The sequence below is a fragment of the Phyllopteryx taeniolatus genome, chromosome 15 (genome assembly GCF_024500385.1).
Source record: "Phyllopteryx taeniolatus isolate TA_2022b chromosome 15, UOR_Ptae_1.2, whole genome shotgun sequence".
NCBI classification, from domain to species: domain Eukaryota; kingdom Metazoa; phylum Chordata; class Actinopteri; order Syngnathiformes; family Syngnathidae; genus Phyllopteryx; species Phyllopteryx taeniolatus.
In genome coordinates this window covers 3663344-3689309 of record NC_084516.1, presented here as the reverse complement: position 1 = coordinate 3689309, position 25966 = coordinate 3663344, and the positions used below count along the sequence as shown (strand labels likewise).

Sequence of the window (25966 nt, the reverse complement as noted above, 5' to 3'; positions counted from 1 at the left end):
CAAAAGGGAAATGGCACACTTTTACAAGGAGGCTACGATTGTGTTGAATTCAAATCTCATTAGTCACAATTTCTTTTTCTAGTTACGAGCAGTCCCTTGGTTATTTTGCTTTGTGTGAGCCAAAATTTAAGTTACGAGCGAGCTTCGGATACACCGCTGCTTGAGGGAGAAGAAAAATAAATGCTTTGCTTCAGTTCAGTGCTCAAGTGCTGTTAGCAATAAGGGTGGCGGTGTCTATTAACTACTATCGAAGCTCACAGCTTTGGGTTTCGTGACCGAGTGCTATTTATGATAAAGGAAGACTCCAGCAATCCGAGTGCAAGTACTTATGCGCGAGAGCTGGAAATTTAGCTGCAGGGGCTAGCAGTTAGCTGCATGGAAGGTTGTTGCATGTTTCCATAAAAACATTGAGTTCCAAGAGGGAATTAATTCCTGACCGCTACGTTTTAACGGTAATAAACAGAAAACCGTGTTACACTAGAGAGTAATGGGTAAATTACCAGGAACAAAGTAGACGGCTTCAATTAGCCTGACTAGCTTAAGACGCCCATCAATGTTGTTGTGACTTTGGGCTTGTCCCAACTTACAGTCAATAAATACACATTCTCTTCTATGTTTTGTGTTTTCATACAATACAGTGTACTATACTGTATACGTTTTCTCCATTAAAAACGTGACACAATGTGTTTTGGGAGCTGGAAGGGATTAATGGCATTGATCTTTGAAATAACAGCAAATTTGAGCTTGGTCACGGAATGAATTAAAATCGTAAGTCAATGTACCGCTGTACCCTGTAGAGTTGGGATTCATTGGCCTGTGCCTTTCACACAGTTTCCATTGACAGTGTTTTCGAGTCATCTGGAGTTGCGACTCGGGCGGTTGAATGCGAGGCGGATAAAGAAGCGAGAGAAAAAGTACAAGTGGAGAAAAATGTAGACAATAGCGAGGCCGTGAGCACGCTCCGGAGTATACCTCGTTAATGGACGAGTTACTCTGAGATGCACAATAACAAAGAGACTAGCTGTAGTGCGGCTGAGTCAAGGTTCACACCGCACTGCCGTGTGTGGCTAACGCTGATAAAATGCTGTTTTTATTAGTGTCTCTGCGTTGTTTTTCGAGGAGGTCAGAGACAGAGGAGTAAGGTGGTACTGTTTGATCAACTCCCTGGAATAGGAATGTTAAAGAAAAAGTGCAGTTCGAGATCTGTGTAATCTTACAGCCCCTTAGACTGGGTCGGGTCGAGCAAAGTAGTACTGGAAATAACGGTGACTTAATGTCATTCGAAAGACATTTGAACTGACTTTATGTTTAGAACCAGTTGTTTTGGTGAACAGCTTTGGTGCTAAAGCACACATTCAGTTATCCAGGCACAAGACGAGGATACTCAACAACCTCCGGTCGATACGAGTAAAGCTTTATAATTCGCTGAATGGCGCTTTTGCTGAGTTCCAGTGCAGCCCTCCGGATAGACTTGCCCTGGCTTTGCAGGAACGCCTGCTCTAGAAGTTTGGTGATGTCATCGGTGGGGGTAGTAGCAGGCCTTCCGCTGCATGATCTGTCAAGAACTGATCCTGTTTCAAGAAACTTGCCATGGATAGTGGAAAGTTTACTTGTCAAACTGTCGCTGAACTGCAGTCAAGGACAGAAAAAACTTCTTGCCAGGCGTCCACTGGCGAGCCATAGGCAGGGGAGCGGTAGTGTATGTTTGCAAAAAATTGCAGAGCCAAAGTTGTCAAATGTTGATGGCCTCATGTCTATCTGCATGATACCTGAAACGAAATAGAAAAAAAAATGTGCATCGTGACTTGCGGGACACCCTGTATTTACACATATACACATTTGCAATACTTCCGAGTACACTCAATGTTATTTTCCCTCACTTGCCTTGGGAATAACGTGGAAAGGGCGGCTGTTATTCATTTATTGAACCGGCGTCTCCTCCCGCCTTCATCCGGCGGCGTGTCCACTTCGCTGGTCTATTTATGAGTGCCAATATCTGCATGTAATTTATGCTCCTCTGACTGGAGCTGCCAATTTTATTTTCATTAGCAAACAAAATGGGCTGGAGCGCAGTGGTGGGAGAGCTGTCACGCCGCAAATTGATTAGCAAAATGCAACACACCAAACAAGATTGCGCTATCAAATCCTCCCCCCTTTTGTCCTATATGAGACTCAGATGTCATCTACTTTACACTTGTGCTTTTGATGGCTGACATATGTTTCGCAGTCGACTCTGATGTCATTTAGGCAAAGATAGCTGCCCGGCAAGAAAAATTGAATAGAACTGACGTTCCGTCAGTCATTTGGATCTAATTGATAAAAGCCAAATTATGGGCCAATTTGCCTGAATAGTAACCCAGTCTACTGCTAAGTCCCTGTAAAGTGAAAATATATTTGTCTTATAAATTTGACGCACCACAGAGAAGTGTTGTTAACAATCCTGACCAAAAAAAATAAAATAAAAAATTGGTAAGCATACAGAATGTTTCAAAATTGTGAAAATTCACGCCATTGTCTCGCCTCACAAATGCTGTGGGTGTGTCCACTGAATGCGTGAAACCACGCCCCGCTGAAAAACGGATGCTACATCAGCTAGCCGCCAGCGAGCTCACCAGCTAACATGCTTCCGAGGCTCCTCTCGACCAACGGACAGGTGGCGGGTTCGTCTGCATCGCCTTGCTTGGAAATTTAAATAACGACACCGAGTTGCTCTGTAAATTGTGGTATCCAGGGAAGGTGCGTTTTTGGGGTGTAGGCATGAGCTAACTAGCTAATTAACTCACAATTGCGCTTGACAACCACTGGTGCAAGTTTTTATAAAGTGGGGTAGAGGGGCAAATCATGCCGGACACCCAAGTGGTCCAAAACAATCTGGCAATAGTTACAACAGTTTAACGCGCCATCTCCACAATTCAGTACTACATTGTGCTCAGTTGTTGGACATTTTCCGCGATTATCTTCAAACATGTTTAAAGTATTTAGAAACAAATCTTGGATTTCACTTTGCATCTCGGCTGGAAAAATAGCAAAAATGCGTTCGAGGAAATATAGTCTAAAGTCGCAGAACCGCAACCTACTTCCTTGACAGCAATCAGTACTTTTTTATTAGTCAGGGCTTTGGCGCCATCTTGTGGCATTAAAGGCATGACAGAAAGAGCACAATGGCAATTTTTTCTGGAGATAGGTTGGACAAGGGAAAAAAGGCGAATTAGTGAATAGCAACGGCAGAGGTTCACTGTAATGTAACAGTGTGTGCAATTCTTTGTCCTTTGTGTATTTTTTCCCGAGTATTGTTAAAGACATTTAATTAAGACGCCAGGGAGCTGTTTTCAATAGTGAAAAAAATGCATGTTTCCTTTTAAATGGACACACTAAGACCGACTTGGTAACAAATAGGACTAAAAAAATTGTACACCGACTCTGTTGGTGATTGTAGTCAGCGTCTGGTTCTTCTCAGTGGGAATAACGAGTGAACGTCGACTGTTGTGTCACGCAAATTTCCCCAAGGACACCAAGCGCCAGTCACCTGCCACCCGTCTGAAGCCTCCCGCACTCCTCCCCTCCAGTAATTAAGCTTCTTTATTAACATTCCTGATGCCATTACACGCCTAATGAAATCTCATTTAAAATCCTACAGTCAAACCCTACCCATTGCTTCTTTTCCCCCTCCTCCCTATAAGTGACCTTTACATTTGTTGTCTTGCAATAACTATGAATGTCAGTACAAGTATTTCACAGTGCGGTCCACAAAAAGTTGACTCATATGTCACCGCGGCATTGCGGCAGCTTTGTCTGCGTTAGTTTCAATATCGGCAGACGGGTCCACGATATTGCTGGCTTTATCACAACAACGGTCCAGAACAATCTCGATACTGTACAAGGTTAAGACGAGGTTAAGAGGTCACAATTACAGTATACCGTGCTGCTATCACCAATGATATCGCTAGTATCACGATAAAGTGATGCACACTTATCGATACATCGGAAGAAAAATAAAAACCTGTGCTGCATTGGGATATCTATGGGTTGCCTTTTGTTATTGGTTATTTTGCTTTCCCAATGATGACGCTAGTATTACGATACAGCAATTGCGAGCTAATTGATATGGGGGGCGGGGGGGACATTTAATTTACCTGTCTCCACCAGTTGTTCTTTTGGGGTTGTTTATCAGTGGCTTTGCTTTGCTACCAAAATCGCTAGTATCATGATAAAGTGACTGCGCACCTCTTGAGATATAGTGGAAGAAGAAAAACAACTCTGTGATATATGGTGATAACAACCGTTTGTTGTTTTTTGTTTCCGTTCTCCAAGGTTTTGCTTTGGTGAACATATTGATATCACGATCGCAACAGTCAGTTAGTGTTGTTTATAAACAGGTTGTTTTACTTCGCCAATGATGTCGCTAGTGTCACGATACTGTGATTACGCATGTGTCGACAAATTGTAAGAAATAAAACAGCTGTGCTATATGGTGATATGTTTTTTGGGGGGGATTGGTCGTTTTCCTTTGCCAATGATAATCAATAATCAATATACTGGAAGAAAAAAAACACCTGTGCTATGTGGTGATATCAACTCTTTGTTGATTTGCTCTATCAATTTATTTAATGCAGGTGTATCAATGCTGCACGATACGCGACGATATTGATACACCTATTTAATACCCAAAAGGGGTCTGAAATATATCCATCAGATACTGATTAAAAAAAATTTGGAAAGCATTAGTATTTTTTGGATGAGTATATCTCCATTGTGAGAGTTGGTCCTGTATATAGATAGAAATTCTGATTAGGATTTTGGAATGGGCCAAAAAAATAAAATAAAAATAAAATAAAATAAAATTTGGGGTAGAAAGATTGCAATCTAATCTATCTTGAGCATTATTGTGGGGAAAAAAAAAATTCTACATCACTTGACTCCGCCCCAAGATGATGAGTTTTTACAGAAAAACTAATTATTTAGTCAGGATTATGGTTAAATCAGCTGGTGGTGGCTTTTGCTTGAGACTGATCCAATTTCACCATAGCAAGAAATGTGCTCCAAAATACATCCATAATTCTTGATACTTGATGTACTTTGAAGAAAGCTTATCACAAACATGTTATTAAGAACATCTGGCAACTGTTTTAAACTGTGGGGGGGGGGGGGGGGGGGAAATGCACGTCTCCTTAAAACCATTAAAGACTGACTTATCACCAAAATAAAAAGAAAATGACAGTAATTACCAGCTCTTAAAAGTAAAACATGTCGCAGTGACTCAGTTGCCATTAGTCTTCCAATCATGCCGCTTGTGTGCAGCTAAGTGCACCTAGACCGGCGTTCTAGCCGAGGCATTAACCCGTCCCTGTTGGGACATAAGGAGCCATACGCTTGACGCATGTACAGAAACGCGTTCGCATACAGGAACATCAGCTGCCGAGCCAACAAATGCGAGGCGAGCCGACGTGCGAGGCCTTGACGTGGCATGAATCATGAAGCGATTATTGATCTGTGGAAAGGAACAATGTCGGTGGTTGATATAAAAAGTACCTCTCCTAGGAGATCTCGTTTCCAAGCTGCTCTCAAATGTGTCTCGCATGAAGGTTTTATAAGCCTTGCTTTTGTCAAGTAGAATTGATTGAGGGATTTGCAGAGCCACATTAGCATGATGTGGACGCCTAAGTAAGTCCCGTTAGGTCCAAATAACACGAACGGGTTAAAAGTGTCTGGCTTGCTTCCGTATAAAATCTCAGCCAGCATATTTCCCGTTGCCATCGTCTCTTCAACATTCCGTTGGATTGTTTTTTTTCCTTTTTTGAAACGCTATCTGCTAGCAGTGGCGGCTGGTGGAGTAAACATTGCTCGTGTTAATAACTTAATAAATTGTAAATGTGTAACAACGGTGGTGTTCTGCATGGTGAAGCAAATTCTGGGCTCAAACCCCCACCTCCACCGTTCTCGCCGGCTGAGAGTTGAGTGCGCTAATCACTAGGCTAAAGTCCCCTACTCCTAACAAACTTGCAAATGCAGTCCGAAGGTCTAACGAGTGTGGTTCGAGTATCCGTTAAATGCGTGTTACTAACATTTTAAAATCATATTTACAATGTTTTGTAATGACCTTAAACAAGAGCTGTAGTACAAGTCAACACGATAGCAAGCTAGCAACCAATGTTAGCAAACTTACCGTGAAAATTGTAGCAGAGCGATCAATAGCAACTCCATCAGACAGCGAGTGAACTTTGACTCAACAAGAAGTCGACATGTCAACACGGAATGTGCAACTGATGAGTTCATATCGAGCGAGTCGCAACAGTCGCATTTGTTTCAGGCTTCCAAAAAAGAACGAGAGCATTCTTAGTTTTTTTTTTTTACAGCCCGCGGATGAGGAGATTTGACATCAATGGATTGTTGCCATCCGCAGAGAAACCACAGACCCCCTGAAATATCGTATTGCAAGTTAGTCCACGTCCCCCCATGATTTTACTGCCACTGCCCGACATTAACTGTCTTGTGTGGTTGTTTACACGAATTCTTTCAACCGCCTTGGTTTCTGGAAAATACACCCACCAGCTAATCCATTTTGTTTGTCTTGAGACGTGGTGAAGCAGCATGTGCTTCACGATCCAAGACTGCTCTCGAGCGCAACGTTCCAGCAGTCAGTAAACCCAAAAACAAGCAAGATTGTATTCATTTTCTTCCCCGGTGATTCAGGGACAAATATGCTCGGTACCAAACAATAAATAATAATCATCGGCTCGTCCTTGCTCTGTCTGCCGAAAATAGGAAAACAACTTTTTTCTCAGCCCCCACGGGGCTGAAATATCATGTTTGAAAGTATTTTGCCCTTATGAATAATTAAAGAATTTGTCTTAGTGCACAGCGGCGTACGATTACTTTGAGAACGCAGACGTGTGGCTGTATATCGAAGGTATCGTATTAATAGCGCTTGTCATCAAGTGACGACGCCAAATGTTCAAAAGTGCCCGAGTAGCGGGCCTCGCGGGACTGGGGCGAATTTTGCCTCTGCAGTATTTGCATCCAATAATCATCGGTGGAAGATAAATTATATATATATTACGCAGCACAAGTCTGCCAACACTTTTGCTTTTTTCGTCTTTCTTCCCAATGCATTTTTTTTTAGCGGTGCCGCCTGTGGGCTGAGAAACACGAAAATGTAGCTGATATGTGCATAATCCGATCACTGGAAATACTGAGGGGGAAAAGAAAATATACACCTCAGCAATTGCATTTTATTTAAAAGTCATTTTGTTCGACAAGACCGAGGTTCGTCTGGTGCGAACTTCATCTCCGCGTAGACGTCTGCGTCGGTGCACGGTTTGAGCCGGAACTCCTCGTCGCTGTTGAGGGATGAAGGTTGCGAAGCGTAGCGGGTTAGGGAGGGCGGCGTATGCGATAATGAGCCACAGTGTTTTGACAGCTTCGGGAATAGTGCTCTGCGAAAGTAAAGAGGAGGTGCGCTCCTCGGAAACAGAACATGTCAAGGCGCCAGACTGGATCCGAATTCATTTCTTAGCAGCTTTACATGAAGTCGTGTCGATGTTCTCGGGCCTCGACGACGAGAGCGCACCGTTATTCTTTGAAGCACTGCTGCCAACAAGGTTTGAGTTGAGCTGTAAATCTCCGATCTAGGCAGGCACGAGTGGTTAAGAGCAACACAATGAATACCTATCGTGTTAGGTTCACCAGAGTATTGGCATTGTCTTTGATGTTTAACCAAATGTGCATTGTGTTGGTGTGTGAGAGATCATGTGTGTGTGTGCGTGAGCGAGTGAGAGTGAGCGTTCATGGTTTTTTTGTTTGTGTGTGTGCTTTTTGTGCATGTTAGTGTTTGTGTCCTTATGTGTGTGTGTTTGAGAGAGAGTGTAGTGAGAGCATGAGTGTGTGACAGGTAGTGAGTGTGTGTTTGTGAGAGCGTGTGTGTGTGTGTGTTTTGTATGAGGGGCCACGTAAGCACAGAAACACCAACAAGCACACAAAACTATGAGGGGCCGTTAGGGACTTTATTCAGGATTCGCACACACACTTACTACTCAAATGCGTTCACACACGCAAACTACTGAAAAGCTCTCATAAACACTACTCAAAAGCTCTCATAAACACTACTCAAACATTCTAATAAACACTTTTTTCACAACTCTTTTCAGTAGTTTGTGTGTGTGAAAAGCATTTAAATAGTAAGTGTGAGAGCTAATCCTTGAATGTCCCTAACGGCCCCTCATAGTTTTGTGTGCATGTTGGTGTTTCAGTGCTTACGTGCATGTGTGTGAGTGTTTGAGAGTGTACTGAGCGCATGAGTGTGTGAGAGGGAGTGAGTGTGTGTGAGTGAAAGAACAAGTGTGTGTGTGTGTGTGTGTGTGAGCGTGCATGTGTGAGAGCATGTGTGCCAGCAAGTCTGCGAGTGTCGCAGCGTGAGTGTGTGAGGCTGCGTGCATGTGTGTGTTTGAGTGTGTGAAAGAGTTTGTTCGTCTGTGTTTGTGTGAGAGAGTGTGTGTGTGTAACAGCGAGAGTGCATGGATGAGAGTGGGAGAGTGTGTGTTTTTTGAGTGTGTGTGTTATTTGAGTGCGTGCATGTGAGAACTCCTGAGTTTCGCCATCAGTCCGGTGATTGGCAGGTGATTAGCACTTGTTCTGGCTCGCCTCTCGACTGGGACAGGCTACAAGCCCGGCCGGCCTTGCGCGTGGATATACACATGTATAGATGAACGGATCACTCCCGAAGCTCCAAACGCCTTCGGTGGTGTTGCGGCAGCCTCCAGAGGCAAGCTTAATTGATCCTAACGAGCTTCATTTGCTCCAGGATGAGCGATAAGGCTGCGAGAGCAGCAAGGCGTGTTTAATACTCTGGGAACACGCGCGTTTGAATAAGTTGACTAAACCAGACAATGCGGGTACATCATGTTTATTTATATATAATTTTTGCCATTATCATATTCATTTTCAGTACAACATTACTGAAAACCACCCCAAAAAATAAATAAATAAAATAAATCAAATTACATTTTTTAGCAGGGAAATTACAATTACATTTTTTAGCGGGGAAAAAAAGTTGCACCCATTGATGTGAAATTCGGTGGACACTTTTATAAGAAAAAAAAAAGTCAAGGATGCATGCCCAAAAATTTAACAGGAATTCATGAAGATGCCAATTTTGGGCAAATTCCAGCACTTAGACGAACTCCAATTAGAGAATTTGCCCAAATCAGAAGCAGGGATCCTAAACCAACCAAACATTTTACATCAAGTAGCACCTAAAAATACTAAAAACAAGAATTTTATTCCTAAAAATTATATTTAATAATATTGTAAGCCGGGCGTCCCTACTAAAGCTACTGCCCCCGCGACCCGATCTCTGATAAGCCTTAGAAAATGGCAGGATGGATGAATGGATTATTGTAAGCCACTTAAACATTAACACTGGACTTAAATATAGGAAAATAAACTGTACTTAAAGAATGATTCATTTAAATCATATAAAAATGTTAAAATGTAATGCACATAAAAAAAGGAACCTAAACGTGACCAAAAAGGTTATTAAATATTAAATGTCAATGTATTGAACTTAAAAGTTAAATACAACCAAACATTGGTAGCAATTCTTTGGCGTACCACTAGAGGGCATGGTGGTATGGGTACTTTTGAAAATCACTGACCGAGCTAGATGGGTGACACAAAATTATTATTATTACGAGGTGAAAATGTATTCATTCACAAAAATCGATTAAGTCTCAAGCACCCACGCTCGATTTTGAACAGGAAGTCGAAGCACCTATTTTAGACAAATTCAAAGGCTTTGACGAACTCCTGCAAAGGAATTCGCCCAAATCGGAAGTCGGCATCCTAGTCAGATGGGCGACGCTTAATTACGAAGCCTTTTCGCCAATGCTATCTAATGTGTAAATGCGATCATTTCAAGGATTTGACTTAGGAAAAAGGGGCTGCGAGGGCCCATTCGTGGCTGCTGGCAACTGTATTTGCTATATAGCATTCCCGTGTATGGCAACCATGTCAATTTATCGGAAATAAAAGAGAACACACAGCTGCTAGAACCGATCTGTGGTCCCCACCGCTTCAGAGGTGTCAACATTCTCACCATGTGCTGCGTACAACATGCGGATGGATACGTTATATTTTCACGAGAAGCTTTACTGTGGAGCAGGCAAACACAATGCATTTTCCCAGTTTAATTAATGCATCAATTAGGAAAAAGAAAAACCAGCTTCCCGGGGACGGCTTTTGCTCGCCTTTTGCTCATTAAACACAGCTAACGCGAGTGATATGCGTCGTGATTGGAAGTGACAGCTGGCTCCTTGATGCAGGCGGGTTACTAAAGGCTGTGCCACACACAGTCGGACGCTTGGTTGCAACTTGCAAGTACTAAAGTTGGATGTTTAGCGTGACTGACCCAACAAATTTCCAAGTGAGGAGATCGGCGCATATCACCTGTGGACAGATACCATAATACTCACGTCATGTATTCTTTATCCTCTGCAAAGAACGACTAATATGCGTCGCGGTGGCTTACAGAGAAGATGAGACCGGCTCAATGTACAGTATTATACTGCCCCCAGGTGGTCAAGGTGTGCACACCAGAAGGAACAGCACAATCTCCATTGAATTCATGCAAAAAATGCAACCAAAACTGTTTAATTTCTTAACATTTAATTATGTAATTGGTGAATTTTTCTTTATATAAAGTACAATATTATTGAGTTGTATTTTCTTTTAATAAAAAAAAAATATCTATTTTTAGAGGTTGGAATGGTTTAATGGGATTTCCATTCATTTCAATGGAGAAAGATAATTCGTCATGTTTTGCTTTACGAGCATAGTCACGGAATAAATAAACTTGTATCTCTAGGCACTACTGAACTGCATCATATTTTCCGAACACACCAGGAAGGGTTTCGTGTTTCATGGCCAATGATCAAATTTTGCCACCAGGCTCGGCCGACAGCCTATGACTAAAATGCACCCGGTTCAAAGGTACACACCCAGGAAATGGCAAACATCAACCCAAAATGCCAGTCAAGCGGAAATTTTCTAATTTTCATTTTACATCATCAGTCCTACAGTGATTTTCATGCGTCGCGCCATGATGAACCAGCGTGCTGGATTTTGTGCCGATCGTTTTTTTACATAATTACATTGACAGTGTGTTCCAGTGCATTTCCTGTCTTATCGTTTGCACCTTGAAGTGCTCATCCGTTTGGCTGCGCATGGCATCAGCGTTACGTGGGCGGCCGCTGGTCAATAGTAGTAGAGTATTAATGACCTCGCTCAACTATGTCTCATGTGAAATAGACACAGCCCCTGCAGTTATTCTGCAAAAAAAATTATATTTTTTATTATTATTATTACTTTTTTTTACTCCAGCGAGGACACACTTAGTACGTTCACTTTGACCAACAAATTAAACATGACACAAGCTCACTTTGCCTTGAGTACAACTATTTATATATTTTTTAAAATCAGGTTTATGTATTTGCATGCATAATCGGCATGTTTGTTTAGCTCGTTACGCTTGCCTAGAGGGCAGCGGCGAGAGGAATTAAAAGAATAAAAGAATAGCAAACAAAAACTGTCATGCGTACGGACCCTGCGATCCGTGCAGACACTTATGCAGTATTGGGTGCGTTATGGATGTAAGACTAAGGCAAGGTTGGTTTGTTAACAGGATTTACAGAAAAACTACAGGGAACTCGGCAGACTTTGGACAAGGAATTGGTAAGTAACAAGCGAGTACATTTTATTCATATAGCACTTCTCACATGGTTAAAATAAAATGCAAAATATACACATGATACAATAAAAACTAATCAAAACAATTTGTGTTTGTTTTACTGAAAACGTTCCAAAACGACTTGGGCAAGGGACAGCTTCAATGTTAACAGAGTCAAGTTAAATTATGTTTTAATTGGTTGGGCATTTGTAATTTTTCAGTGCTTCATACTTCTGCTTTTACCAGTGTTTATTTAAAATTTTATTATATATATATATATATATATATTTTTTTAGCACAAGTATTTGTATTATTCTACTTTAGTAAAGAGTGTGTAAAACGTTTGCCACCTCTGCTCCTAGCTGTTCAACATGCATAATCCGCTAGCAAAGGGTCAAAGGACAGGTTAAATGTTAATGGAGTCAAGTTAAATTGTGTTTTAACTGGCCGGGAGTTTGCAGTTTTACCGCGTACTACTCCTACTTTTTTTTTTACACTGTACTTCTACTTAAGTACAAAGTTTGAGTACCTTTGCCCCCTCGGCTCTTCGGTAGCTTGTCTTAAATATTTTGCTAGCAAAGGGTCAAGGGACAGGTCAAGTGTTAATAGTGTCAAGTTAAATTGTATTTTGTGTTTAATTGTTTGGGTGTTTGTACTTTCACAGCTAAGTACTCCAAATACTTTTTACACACTGTGCTCAAGTAAGAGTGCGAGTATTTTTGCCACCTCTGCTCCAGCTAGCCTGTTTTAAACACTCATTCGCTAGCAAAGGGTCAACAGACAGGTGAAATGTTAATAGCGTCAGGTTGAATTGCATTTTAATTGGTCTGACGCTTTTAATTTCAGCGCTTTGGCGCTAAAAAGAATGCCCAGGAAGTAGACAGCTGCAGATGTGACCGGCTGGCGCATTCGCACGCCGAGCGCGGCTTCAAACGAGCAATTAGAATGAATTGCTTATTGATAACTCCGCCCTTTTCCATTTTCCACTTGCGCCTCTCCCCCACCGGCCTCGCTTCCCTTCATTGTTATTCCTCGCCGGCACCCGGCGCCTCTCAGAGAATTGCCAAGTCAATTTAGGATCATTCAATAACAAGCTGATGTGCTTTAGCGCAAATATGGACTAATGCCGGGAGAACAATCAACACCTATGCCTTTGTCCTCGGCCTTGCGCTCTCGCTCCGGCTGCAGGTGATCCATCTGGCGTGAACCGCGAGGTCAAAATGCCGAGGCGCTTGGATTTTGTGATTTCCTCCGCGCTCCTGAAGGCGCGCGTGATAACAAGGATGAGAGGCCTGTTAGCATTTAAACAGCCTTCGCATTGTGGGAATGACTAATAAGGCGCCGCCGAGGCATCTTTGCTCAACAAGATCCTCAAGTATCCAAGACCACACGCGCCTAATGCACTTTTTCCCCCACTTGGTTTGCTCACACAAAGACAGCGGCTTGCCATTTTGTGTTAGCCGCCTACTTAGTTGGCGAGTGACTTGCGGTGCAGTTGAACGTGCCCAAAAAGATGGGAGGATTCGGAGTGCAAACTGGAATTGGAATTTGCTGGGGGAAAACAAATGTCTGGAAGGTCAAGAAATAAACTTCAAGGTCATTTGTCACTTGAACAAATCTCAGCAGACCTCAGCTATTTTCACCGTTGGAATAAAAATAAATAAATAAATAAATAAAATCAATTAGGACATTTTGGAGTCAACCAGCATCACAAAACATCTTGGGTGATGTATGTTAGGGTGTGAAAGGAGGGTTTCGAGCCAAGGTTATGATTTCAAGTCAAAGTTTCAAAATAGGCTTCAATCCCGATTTTGGGGTTTTAAGCAAATGTTAGGTTTTCATGTCCGAGTTAGGCTTTCAAAGTAGGGTTTGAAGCCGACGTTAGTGTTTCAAGTTAGCGTACAACATGAGTTGGACTTTCAAATTATGGTTTTAAAACAAGGTTAGGGTTTCGTTTTAAGCCTTGGTAAGGCCTTTAAAAAAAGGGTTAGGGTTTCAAGACTGTGTTTGTGGTGCAAACAAGGGTAAGGGTTTTAAAGTTGTCTTTCAAGCCTACGTTAGGATTTTGAACAAGCGTTAAAGTTTTAAATTTTATTTTCAAGCCTCTGTATAGGGTATTCAACAATTGTTTGGATTTTAAATAAGTATTAGGGATTTAAAGTAGGATTTTAAACCAATGTTAATGTTTTTAAGTAGGATTTCAAGCCTAGATTAGGTCTTGAAATTACAGTTTCAAGCCTGGGTTAGGGTTTCAACATAGGGTTAGGGTTCCAAATTTAAAAAAAATAATTTCCACCTTTCATGTGTACAGAAGGTGAGCTGTGAAAGATGAAGTTGACCTCTGAACTGAGCAGAATAAGAAAAAAGCGGAATTTTGCTTTGCGGCTGTTGGTTAGTGATGGCGTGCTCCTTCAACCAGCACGCCGCTCGCCTTCACTTCGCTCTTCGGTGGTCACTAAATCCTCCACTGAGGTTCAACAGTCTCCTCGCTCTCCGCGTGAAACAACCCCAGTGTGTCGCGACCACCATTTTGCCCAAGCCCTGATTTTAGTTTTTTTTCCCCCCTGCAGGATGTCTGCTGAACTGCGGGGAGTTTGTTTTTGGTCTCATCAGTCACGCTGGTGCGACTGCGTCTACCTTTTCACAGGTGATTTATTTTTTTATTCCTCGCAGGGAAGAAGAAGAAGAAGAAGAAGGTCACCTTGCTCAAATAACTGTGCAGAGGAAAATAGAATTAGCCGGCGCCGCTCTGCTGATGCGGGGAGGGAGCCCCTTGCCGCCGCCGCCGTCGTCGGCGTTTGCGGTTCGCAGATGTTTGGCGTTCTGGTGTTTTCCGACTCATTTGAAGCGAGGGTCGCTGTTGAAACAAGGTCACACCGAAGGCTTTGGTCTAAATTGGCGTTAACAGCGCTCGGAATCATCTGCCAAGATCTTTCAAATTCGGGTTTCAAGCGAAAGTAAGGCTTAGAGTTCAAAGTAGGGTTTGTAGTCTGGGTTAGTGGTGCAAATTAGAGTCATGGCTTTCCAATTAGGGTTGCAAGGCAGGGTTAGAGTTTCAAAGTAGGGTTTCCAGCCAGTGTTATGGTTTTAAATTAGGGCTACAATCCTGGGGTAGGGCTTTAATAAAAATAACGTTTCAAGCCACACGCTGGGTTTCAAATTGCGATTTCTGCAAATTAGCATTTCAAGTCAGTGTTCGGGTTTCAAAGTAGAGTTTGCAGCCTGGTTTAGTGTTTCAAATTAGGTTTACAATTTTCTGATTAGGGATTAACGTTACAAAAGAGGGTTTCCTGCCAATGTTATGGTTTCAAATTAGAGTTTCAAGGATTGGTTAGGGTTTCAGGTCAGGTTTTTAAAAACAAGGGCTAAAGTTTGAATATCGGATTTCAAGTCAGGACTAGGTCTTGAAATTAGCGTTATCCAAGCCTGGGTTAGGTTTTTAAAGTAGGGCTTCAAGCCTGCGTTAGGGTCTTAGACAACTGGTTTCAGGTTGGTGTTTCAAGCTTTCATTAGCGTTTCAAACTAGGCTACGGGTTTTCTATGTAGGGTTTAAAGCCAGGTTTACGGTTTCAAAATAAGGTTCCAGCCAGTGTATGTTTTCAAATTATACTTTCAAGCCTGTGTAAGGCTTTCAAAGAACGCTGATGTTTTCACATTAGGGTTTCAAGTCAGTGTTAGGGTTTTAAATTAGGGTTTCCATTCTGTGTTAGGATGGATACAGAATGGAACCTTGTCAGGGTTTCAATGTGTTACTCATTGAAACCCTAACAAGAGTCAGGGTTTCAAATGAGTCTTTTAACCCAAGTCAGAGTTTTAAGCCAGCGTTAGGGTTTCAAACAAGGTTGATGGTTTCAAGATGGGGTTTGATATGTGGGTTTTGGACCCTTAGTTAGGGTTTGAAATTCAGTTATCCAGCCAGGGTTACGTTTTCATGCCAGTGTCAGACTTTCCGAGATCACCCAGCAAGGTCGTCCACTTTCGGTGTTTTGTTTTGTTTTGTCTGTTGTAACGTCGTTCGTAGTGCGGTCGCGCTTGAGCTCCTCGTCTGGGTTGTTTTCTGACATCCGCGCAGTGTCATCTCTGTAAACGCCGTCGCCAAGACAACACAACTCGTGTGATCTTGGCCAACTAGTAAAGACGCCGGCGCCTTCCTCGTGTCCTGCGCTCAAGTGTGAAAAAGTGCTGTGGCGTCGCGCTTTCATGACGCTAACCTACTGACACAAATTGACACCCGGACAATGTCTGCCGGAATAACAATGGGTGCAAATTTGGGTTTCCAGCAAGTGTTAAAGTGTCAAATTAGCCGAGGTTAGGGTTTCAAACAAGGAAAAAAAAAAATTGAAATTAAGGTTTCAAACCTAAGTTAAGGTTTTAAACTTGAGGCTTCTGATTTCCATTTAGAATCCATCACAGGTCATTATCGACTGCCCACTGCGGCCGACTTTGCTGCAGAGTGTTTAAATGACCATAAACACAAAGTGAGTGGAGAGAAAAGGCGGTGCACTCCATTTTGATGCTTCAAAGAGGAGCCAAAATCGCTCCAATTTCAAACTTTTAAGCCACTCACAATAGATCGACGCCGGGAGCAGTTTCTGTTTTATGACTATACAACCGCTTTTAAAAAAGGGACTACTTTACATCTAATACAAATCCCTGCGATAACTACACATGCCCAGTTTATCGTTGCTAATACATTGTAAACAAATAGCAAAACAGATAAAGCACTTTCTTGCACAACTCGGAATGTAAACAAAACTGTCACTAAAGTTACACAAAACCACATACATCATCTAAAGTAGTTCAAAAATCAATATGAACTGTATCAAATAACATGACAAAAACAAATACTAGTGGTCGGACTCACCCTCTAAAACTCCAATCGCTATTCGTATTGACATTGGCAAATGATTGATGATGATCACAATCGAATTGTTACTCCTTGTACTCTTGCAAAAAAAAAATAGTCCAACAAATGAAAAATCCAATAAGATTATCAATTGAAACGATAAAAGAAGCATGACTGGCACATTTTAGCTACCGCGTTAGCGTACAGAAAAGTTTTTCTTTTTAGTTTAAAATGGCTTACTTTAACGAGGATCCACCGCCGTAGCTTTGCAGCAGTTAGACTCGCTGTTTTGTGCTTGCCGCTGGTGCTACAAATCCTCACGGACCAGACCAAGCTGCCGCCTTTTAGCTAGCCTGCCGGATAGCTAGCCGCGCTAGCGTCACGCTGTGTTGGATCAACCTTTTCGCTTTCTCTCGCTTAAATCTGTCGCCTTGCCGCAGCCCCGCTCTCCAGCGATGGCTGCTTTACCGCTTCCATTGTATCCGTGCAGCTCAATGGAGAGCGAAGGTTCAAAGCAAGCCTCCTTCATCCCCCAATTTCCCTTCGCTTTCTCCCTTTTTTTTTTTTTTTTTTTTTATAAACAAACTTTCTCGCGATCTCGGTGTGACTCTACAATCCGCAGAAGCGATGCACAGTAAATCAAAATGGCGGTTGAAGTAAACAAAAGCATGCTTTGATTCGTTTACATTCAAATGTGAAAATTCAGATTGAGGATTAGATTTTTTATTTTTTTTTAAACATTGGAATTTGAGAATTAATTCAATTAGCACATACTTTTTTTCCTAGCCCTAATAAATATTCAATTACACCATAACAGAAATGCTGATTATTAAAAGTATTAACATAACAACGAGTTCTGCCAACTTGTACCTTTATCTTCAGTGCTGTGCAAATTGCTACAGACACTTTGCTAGCTCTCAGCAACCAATCAGAGGACAGATGCTGACGTCATCGTCTTCATTTGAAATCCGTTTGGTTAACGAAATTGGCCCATTGTTAATATAGTTTGTCACATGTGCCAGCATGACTGACTCAGATTAAATGGACATGGCAACACATCGAGGCTGAAATCTGATTGGACAACAAAGCTAGCATCCAAATGCCGTACTGGAAGCACTGCAGCCGACAGAAACAGGTTCACTGTATACTTAAAAACGGGAGTTTAGGCCCGCTTCCAACTTTTGAAGTCATCTATTTTGTTATTCTGCTGCCTTTCCGCCTCGTTTGTGGTTGTCGTCGCCCGCTGCCTGGACCGTAAAGGAAACAGTAGCGGTGGCTAATCTGAACTGCACAAACGTAGCCCACGCTGACAGCCCAACTGTGCGAACAGACCTTGCATTTTGAATCAATCCGGCTTGGTAGATCGCCATGCACGCGGCGTCACACCTGTCTTCCAGCCGCCTGAGCTGAGGGAGGAGGCAAATCGAATGGACGCGGGCTCGAATGCCGTCCGTGGGTAATCAGGTTTCACCGCCTTCCCCTATCGACTGGCGGGTCAAGATCACTGAAGGCTATTTTTGGAATGTTTGCCGTGTAACACAACCAATGAGTTTTCCGTGCTCTTAGTCGCAATGGGAATGAAAAGAAAGCAATCGTATAGCGTTACAGTCTGACGCGTGTGTGCGTGTGTGCGAAGGCGTCATAAACACAATGAGGCCCGGTGAAACTTAATAGCGGCATTGGGCGCTCAATTGACGCGGTGGCGGTACAGCAGCTCTTGTAAAAATCCACGTGTCTCACCAATGTCACCGCTTTGTATTTAATGAGTAACCCAACCGAGACGCAGTAAATACCCAAGATGTCGGCGCGTCCGTAAATAACATACTGCACGTGCGAAGGGTTAATGGGTTCAATGTCAATAATGACAAATACAAGCATTTATTTGACGTATTTTTGTGGGGAGGGAGGAGTCAAAAATTTCTGAGGAATGCTCAGCCACTAATGCTACATGAAAGAATGAAATATGGGAGAAAGCAAAACACTAGTCTTGAAAAAACAGAAACTAACCGAATCTACGTGTTTTTGTCAACGCTAACGACAGGTTCGTCTGAGATTTCTTGAACATCAAAGACCATTTCGAGTTTTCAACAACCAAAACATGCTTTTTTTTTTTCTTTTTTAATTTAGCATCTTCAGCAAACCTAACGTACGTTTTTGTTAACGCCAAAGACGATTTCGTCTTAAATGAACCTAACATATGATTGACTTATTGACATATGAAACACAATTTCACAAACCTAATCTACTTGTTTTGGTAAACGCAGAAGAGCAATTTGTCTTAAATTTCTTGAACGAATCCTAATTTAGCGTTTTCAATTTATTTCGTGTTCACATCGCTTCACAGAGGAGTGACAATTATCACGTTTGACAGCGTTATCGTGCCACTTTCGTGCGTTATTTTGCACAGACGGCGTAATTGTCGTTTCTGCTTCAGGTGGCGGTGAATCTGGCCCCCCCGATTTGTGACGTGAGTGCAATTAATGACACTTTGGTCTCTTGCGGTGTTAAGAGTCACGTGTGTTTGTGTCAAACATGAAGTAGCTATCGCTGAGAAGAGCAATTACTCTTATGTTTGCGTTTTTTTTTTAAAACGCTCACTCCATATTGTCAAATGATTCATTTGATTTAATGGTTTAATTTAGTTTTCAATCATCCTATCGTGTTTTTGAAAGGAGCAAAGACATTTTCGTTTTTACCAATTTAACACGAGTTTTCGTCAACAACAAAGACAATTTTGTCTTCAATGAATATAACATACGTGTTTTTATCGACAACAAAGATAATTTAGTCTTCAGTGAGCTTAATATCCTTGTTTTTGTGAACATTGATGCTAAATTAGTCTTCAGTAATCAACGACAACTTCGTCACCAGCAAATCTAATAAAGGCATTTTTGTAAACATGGAACATAATTTACGATTCCCATTGAATGTAACATGTTTTTGTAAACGTAACAATATTGACAGTCTTCAATGAGCCATACGTGCAAATTTCAAGTCTTGTTCTTCCTTTCCCCCCTGCATTTTTTCCAATGTCAAGAAAGTGCCTGAGCTGAACTTGCTCAGGGGTCAAGCAATCTCCCTCTTGCACACGCCCAGTCACTCCTGAGCGTTTTATCCCAAATCAGCCCCCCGTGGCCTCGTAGCAGGACATCTCCTCAGGACTCACGAACACCCCGCAGCACTTTTGTCCGACCTTCTCTCATCTCCCGGCCGCCAATTCCCCTTCGCTTTCTCCCCGCTAAACAAATTTTATCCCGATTCAACCTCGCTTCCTTCCTCTCCCGTGGTAGCCCCGAGCTGCACAGATCCAATTTAACAAGCGAGCATTTGCATGGCGCTCTGCTACAATATATCCTCTTACACCGAGCACTCCTTGAGACATTATTGATGAAGCCTTGGCAAAAGTTCAATGAGATTTCTCCGTTTCCTGCACCGCTCGTCGTTATGCTTCCCCTCTGTGAACCCGGGCTGCTGTCTATCAAATATGGCCACCATTTTTACTAGCCCTCATGGAATGGCTTTAATTATTATTCTTGCAAAACTCCCCCAATCCTCACCAATTGTTCCAAGGAGAGCAAAGAGAATATACGCTTGCGAGTATTGTCGTATGCTCTAATTTCCATTAACCCGTCTATGGCATTTCACATTGTGTTAGCATTAAGGTAACAGACTTTTGTCATCATATGTTTTGGTTGAACATTTTGGTGTTTAAATATACAGTGTTTAATTCCCGTTTGATTTGTCAGTTTTACGGTAAACTAACGTGGGGGAACAAATAAAAAGCTTAAAGCAAGCACGCTTTGCCTCTTTTTTTGGCGAACCGTGTGAGCGAGAGACTTTTCATTACCTCAAAGTGATGTTAGAAGTGGGCGGGCTAAAATTTCTATATATTTTTTAAAGTTGTTATACAGTCTCTCTATCATGGATTTTGGTCTGGAACATATGCCTGCGATAAACGAGGTTCAGTGTATATGGAAATAATCAATTTCAATATACGCACACATTTACTTCATCAGTGTGAAATCTGGGTTTGTTTACAAAAGTATTACAGTGAGCCTGCGCCTCGGCTAGTCACTGAAAAAAATTCACCTCGTCGTGTTTTTTTGTGCCAATTCACGTTTTACATTTTTTTTGGAGGGCATCAATTACTCCCGGTTTTAACGCTAAATCGCAACAGTGCTTCTGTACATTTGAAAAATTTCACGGCACACCATCAAACCAAATTATTACACAAAAATATATACAGCACTGCAACAATCTCGTCTCAATTTACTCACAAACGTACTGTATATACAACAAAAATGTCTTTAGCATTCTGTTGTTTGAATGGCAAAAGATGAGTTCACAGGTTAATTGTACTTTCGGGCATCTCACGGAAGAGCATTTAATTGCTTTGCCTGTTTCTGTACGTCCTTGGAATAGAAAGATGAACAAATATATTATTTATAGTAAGTACATCATCATTTCCGGAACCATTAAGTGAAATTGGATAAGCACAGCGGTTGTGAATTACTGCTTCAGTGGGTTTCCAACACGACCTTCGAAAACTCACGCTGTAGCGCCCCTGGAAACAAAGAAAACAATTTGCCCCTGGCGCCAGTTTTAGCAGCGGACGCAACATTGGGTGAACACATCTGTCATAACTGGACGTGAGAAAACAAACAAAACCAAAAAAAAAACTCAAGGAACCATGCATGAAACTGAACAGAGAGTCTGCCATTTGGGGCAAATACGAGGGCTTTTACTGTAACAAACTTGCCAAAATGAGGACCAATCAGAAGCGGGTGGCTCTAAACTGAGAATCTTCGTCATCTAATATGGGCGGAGCACGACGACAAAGTTTGATCATTTCATGGGTTTTCACCATTTATTTATTTTTCGGCTTCCTGGCCACCTTTTGACCAGTTGGTTGCAGAAATCAGGCCGAGGGGAAGCCCCCGCCGGCGTGTCGCTTCCTACCCGTCGCCATCTGCCGTTCCGGGTGACCCGTCCAAGAGTTTCCACCTCCCGCCTCCTGGCTCCACGCCACCACCAGCTGCATGTGGAGCCTCGAGGCACGGACACATGACGAGTGGCCACACTTACACTCCAACGGCAAACATCCATCCATCCATTTTCTGAGCCGCTTCTCCTCACTAGGGTCGCGGGCGTGCTGGAGCCTATCCCAGCTGTCATCGGGCAGGAGGCGGGGTACACCCTGAACTGGTTGCCAGCCAATCGCAGGGCACATTGAAACAAACAACCATTCGCACTCACAGTCATGCCTAGGGGCAATTTAGAGTCTCCAATTAATGCATGTTTTTGGGATGTGGGAGGAAACCGGAGTGCCCGGAGAAAACCCACGCAGGCACGGGGAGAACATGCAAACTCCACACAGGCGGGGACGGGGATTGAACCCCGCACCTCAGAACTGTGAGGCTGACGCTCTAACCAGTCGGCCACCGTGCCGCCCCAACGGCAAACAATGAACACAAAAAAAAAAAAAAAAAAAAAAAACAGTGCCGCCGACTGCTTGCCGAGGAATCAATTTTGCCTTTCACGTACCCAACAGCAGACGTTTCCATTGAAGCCACGGTCTCAACTTGTCAAATTCCTCTTTCGCACAAATATCTGTTGACGCTGTGAGTGCAAAAGGGAGTCGTAAAAAATAACACTTCTCCCTTTTTTATAATTTCCCTCCTGTGATGCACTGGCGAAGGCCGTCGCACTGATTCGTGAGAAAAGCTCGTCAATAAAAGAAAAGCCTTTTGATAGCGCCGCGTTAGTTTCAATCAAAGCTGCAGGTGAGCCGTTTGATCTCTCGGGATGTCGGACTTTTTTCCCTCACCCCCAAAGGTGTCCCGCAGGGGAAGCGAACGAATCCCTCGAGCTTGTGAATTGTTTGCGGTTTTGAACGTGTTTTGTGTGATTACGCAGCGTTAAAAAGGGGAGGAAAATATTATGGATTCGCTTTTCTTTAAAGTATAGCTTCAGGGTTTGCAAGTGCAAACAAACAACCAGAGGGATTAAAGAAGAAATCATCCCACAGAGAAACAATTTTCAAAACAATGTCACTGGAGGAGGTTCACTGTTTTGTGGTCGTGCAGAAATGAAATGCAGCATTTCGTTTCTGTTTGCATGCATCATCATTTATTATTATTTTTTTCTTTCCTGTTTTTAGCTCCTGTGACTTTTCAGGCATGGCTTCTTGAGACTTTTTTTTCCTGGATCAACTCATGATAGTTTACCAAATTTCATTTCCCTAGTTGAAATGGCTCCGACCTGATGGAGATGACTTATCAGATTTGTTTTGATGGACCTCAAGTGCTTTGCAATTTAGCGAATAAAGTGTTCCAATTTCTGGCCAAATCTCAGGGACAGGTCCATCTTTTGAAGGACTCCTGGAACTGGCTAAAGTGACCTTGAAACGGCCACTTGACAGCAAAATGAGTGCCAGGTTCATAGCTGCCTTGGCTTTTGCATTTCAGCTGAACTCTCACGGCCACTGCAATCAATAGCTCTGATAGTGTCAAAAAAGTCATCTTTGGAGATTCACAGGGCCACATATCCAGGTGTCTGGTTTGTTATGCCCACCTACCTAAGTGTTTGATTGTTATGTCCACATACCCAGGTGTCTGGTTTGTTATGCCCACATACCTTTAGTGTCTGATTGTTATGTCCACATACCCAGGTCTCTGGTTTTTACGTAAACATACCCAGCGGTCATGTTGTTATGTCCACATAACCAGGTTTGTGTTTTTTATGTAAACATATCCAGATGTCATGTTGTTATGTCCATATACCCAGGTGTCTGGTTTTTACGTAAAGATACCCAGATATCATGTTATGTTCATAAACCCAGGTGTCTGGTTTTGATGTACACATAGAGAGATGTCATATTGTTACGTACAAATACCCAGGTGCCGGGTTGTTATATCCACATACGCAGGTGTCTGGTTGTTTGGCACACATACCCAGGTGTCTCATCATGTAGACATACCCGGGTGTCTAGTTGTTATGTCCACATACCCACGTGTCCTGAAGGATTGTTTGGTCTCGCATGAACATCATACACAACCTTGACATTGCACCCACAGACAACCTGAATGTCTGCATAAATTATTTCCTGAGAAACTGGAACAGAGTGACAAACATTGATGAGAGGGCACTGTGTGCCGTCCAGTTATAACTATATATATATATATATTTTTTTTTTTTTACTGTGCTTTGCTCTTGAATAAAAACAGCGAAAGACAATCACAGACCACAAGAAATGAGTTCCCTATTCCAGAAATTGCCCAACACTTCATCATAATCCCTCATGCTTATTTGACTCCAATCGCCATCGAGTGGTAGATCGACAGGCGAGCCATGTGAAGAGGCATCTGTCCGTTATTGAGTCACCAGTCAAGATGTATTTCCCACGTTGTCACACGCGACGCAAATCCGCTAAATCGATTGACGTCGTCTTGATAAAGTTTAGACGTGGTAATTAATTCCTGTGCATACATATAGATTTTTTATTTTTTTTTATTCCATCTGGTCTGGATGAGGTTTCTGGGGGAGAGAAAAACAAAACAAAACATTGTAAAGTATTTCTCAGCGGTTGGAGCAAGTCACAAATTTGCGAGTCTTAAGTCTGAAGTTTACATCGTCACGTTTCAAGCAAGTTACTGTGGCAAAAATCAAGTCGAGTACCCACTAAATGTCATTTTTAAGTCAATACTGGTGTAAAAACAAGTCATAAGTCACATCATACAGCTTTGCACGAGACACTTTGCTCTCAGTATCTGTACTTCTAAAGACATCAAGTTACTGGGATTCATTTTTATACCGCAAGTAGTTTGGGGGGGGGGGGGTGTGCGTGCCTATGTGGGTCATTTGTGTGAGCTCATATTTGGCGAACATGAAAGTAGCTGCAAACAATCGCATATAGCCACCAAATCTGAACTGTGCCACTTGAGAGAATCAGTGCAAATACAGCCTTAATCGTCAAATAGTGGTTTAATTCTTGTTTCTACCAGACTGAGCGCCACCCACCACGGCTACTACCACCTCCTCCAGATGAAGGAATTGCTTTTTCCACCGCCTCCACGTTGCTCTGGCAAAGCTGCACTTCTATTGATAAAGTTGATAAAGGAATGCTTGGGCATGCACCTGACGGATTAGACATTAAATCCCCCACCTCCCCACCCTCACCCGGCGGGGGTGCACAACAGCCAGACGGCAAACACTAAAAGTCCCCCGATGATCAACAAGGTCTGCCAGGAAAAAAAAAACAAAAAACGCCATCGCCCTGTAGATTTGTTTGTGTGGTTGGTAATGCGGCTTTTAGACGAGTGTTTTACAGGAGATTTGGATGCCGGGAAGAAAAACAGATTTGTTAGAGGAGCTATTGATTGGATATAAACGAGTGGCGGGTGACATTTGAGAAAATGACTGGAATTCCAATTCCAGACGAGCCGGAGTTGCGAGCGCAGAGACGAGAGAGAAGCCGGAGATTTACGACAGAGGAACCCACATGAAGTGTTTGCCGAGCAAATGTGTGCATTCCAGATACAAGCCTGTCTTCGAGCATCGCATGGACTCATGCAACTATAAACCCAACGAAACGTGCCAAAACCAATTAATGAGCATCAATGGGATTGTATTTACGCACTTGTCAATCATATAGGCTTAAATGGAGAGCAGATTGAAAACGACGTAGACTGCAGCTCTTACTTCTGGACTACTGAATGTCTGCGATCGACTGGCGGCCGTACCAGGCTGTACACTACCTCTCGATGCCAAGTTATCTGGGATAGACTCCACTTTCCCACCACCCTCAATAGGAAAAACTGTAGAGGAACAGTTATTTGTATGCTATCAGCTGAAAGGAAAGATTCATCGTTTATAGTCTTTCCGCCGTCACCCCATTTGCCGCCACAGTTGTTACTTCTGTAGTATTATGTGGCAGGCAACGACGGTTACACTATACGAAACTGAATATCTGTGATTGACTGAGTACTTGTTCAGGCTGTTCCCTCCCTCCTGCGCCAAAGTCCCCTCGCCCCAACCCTGAATAGGAAAAAAAACACAAACAGGGTAAGTATGACAGAAATAGTTATTGTATCCCATCGCGTTTTATGGTCGGCCAATATCCGAAGTTGTGGATCACAAAGCAGAAATGACAAACAAGGAGCAATCAAGTAGAATTGGAATTCATAATACAATTAAAAGAATTAAACAAGGTAGAAGCGTGGAAACAGAAAAGTAAAGACATGTAAATTGCACCTAAATTATAAAGGAGGTAAAAACAAGATCACAAGCAGGCAAAAAAAAAGAAAGAAAGAGGAACCTGACATGGTCAGAAAGTACTGATTCAAAGTGGGCTGTGTGCCGCTGCATCGATTGTAGGCGATTGTGTGTCGATTGTGGGCGTA

General features: G+C 42.5%; 1 protein-coding gene across 3 annotated transcripts in view; it reads right to left on the bottom strand.

Annotated features, from left to right (window-relative positions):
• lamc3 (laminin, gamma 3) overlaps positions 1-18048 on the bottom strand; it is a 101621-nt gene extending 83573 nt beyond the window's left edge. The window contains exons 1-2 of one of the 3 annotated variants that reach the window (XM_061800030.1): positions 17898-18048; positions 1472-1769 (exon numbers count right to left, since the gene is read on the bottom strand). The gene's annotated coding sequence lies outside the window, so the exon portion shown is untranslated. Of the gene's footprint in view, positions 1-1471; positions 1770-5529; positions 5769-16805; positions 17005-17897 lie in introns of those variants that run through there. The other 2 variants (XM_061800032.1, XM_061800031.1) reach the window with 2 other exon arrangements.
• Positions 18049-25966: the final 7918 nt, after the last annotated feature.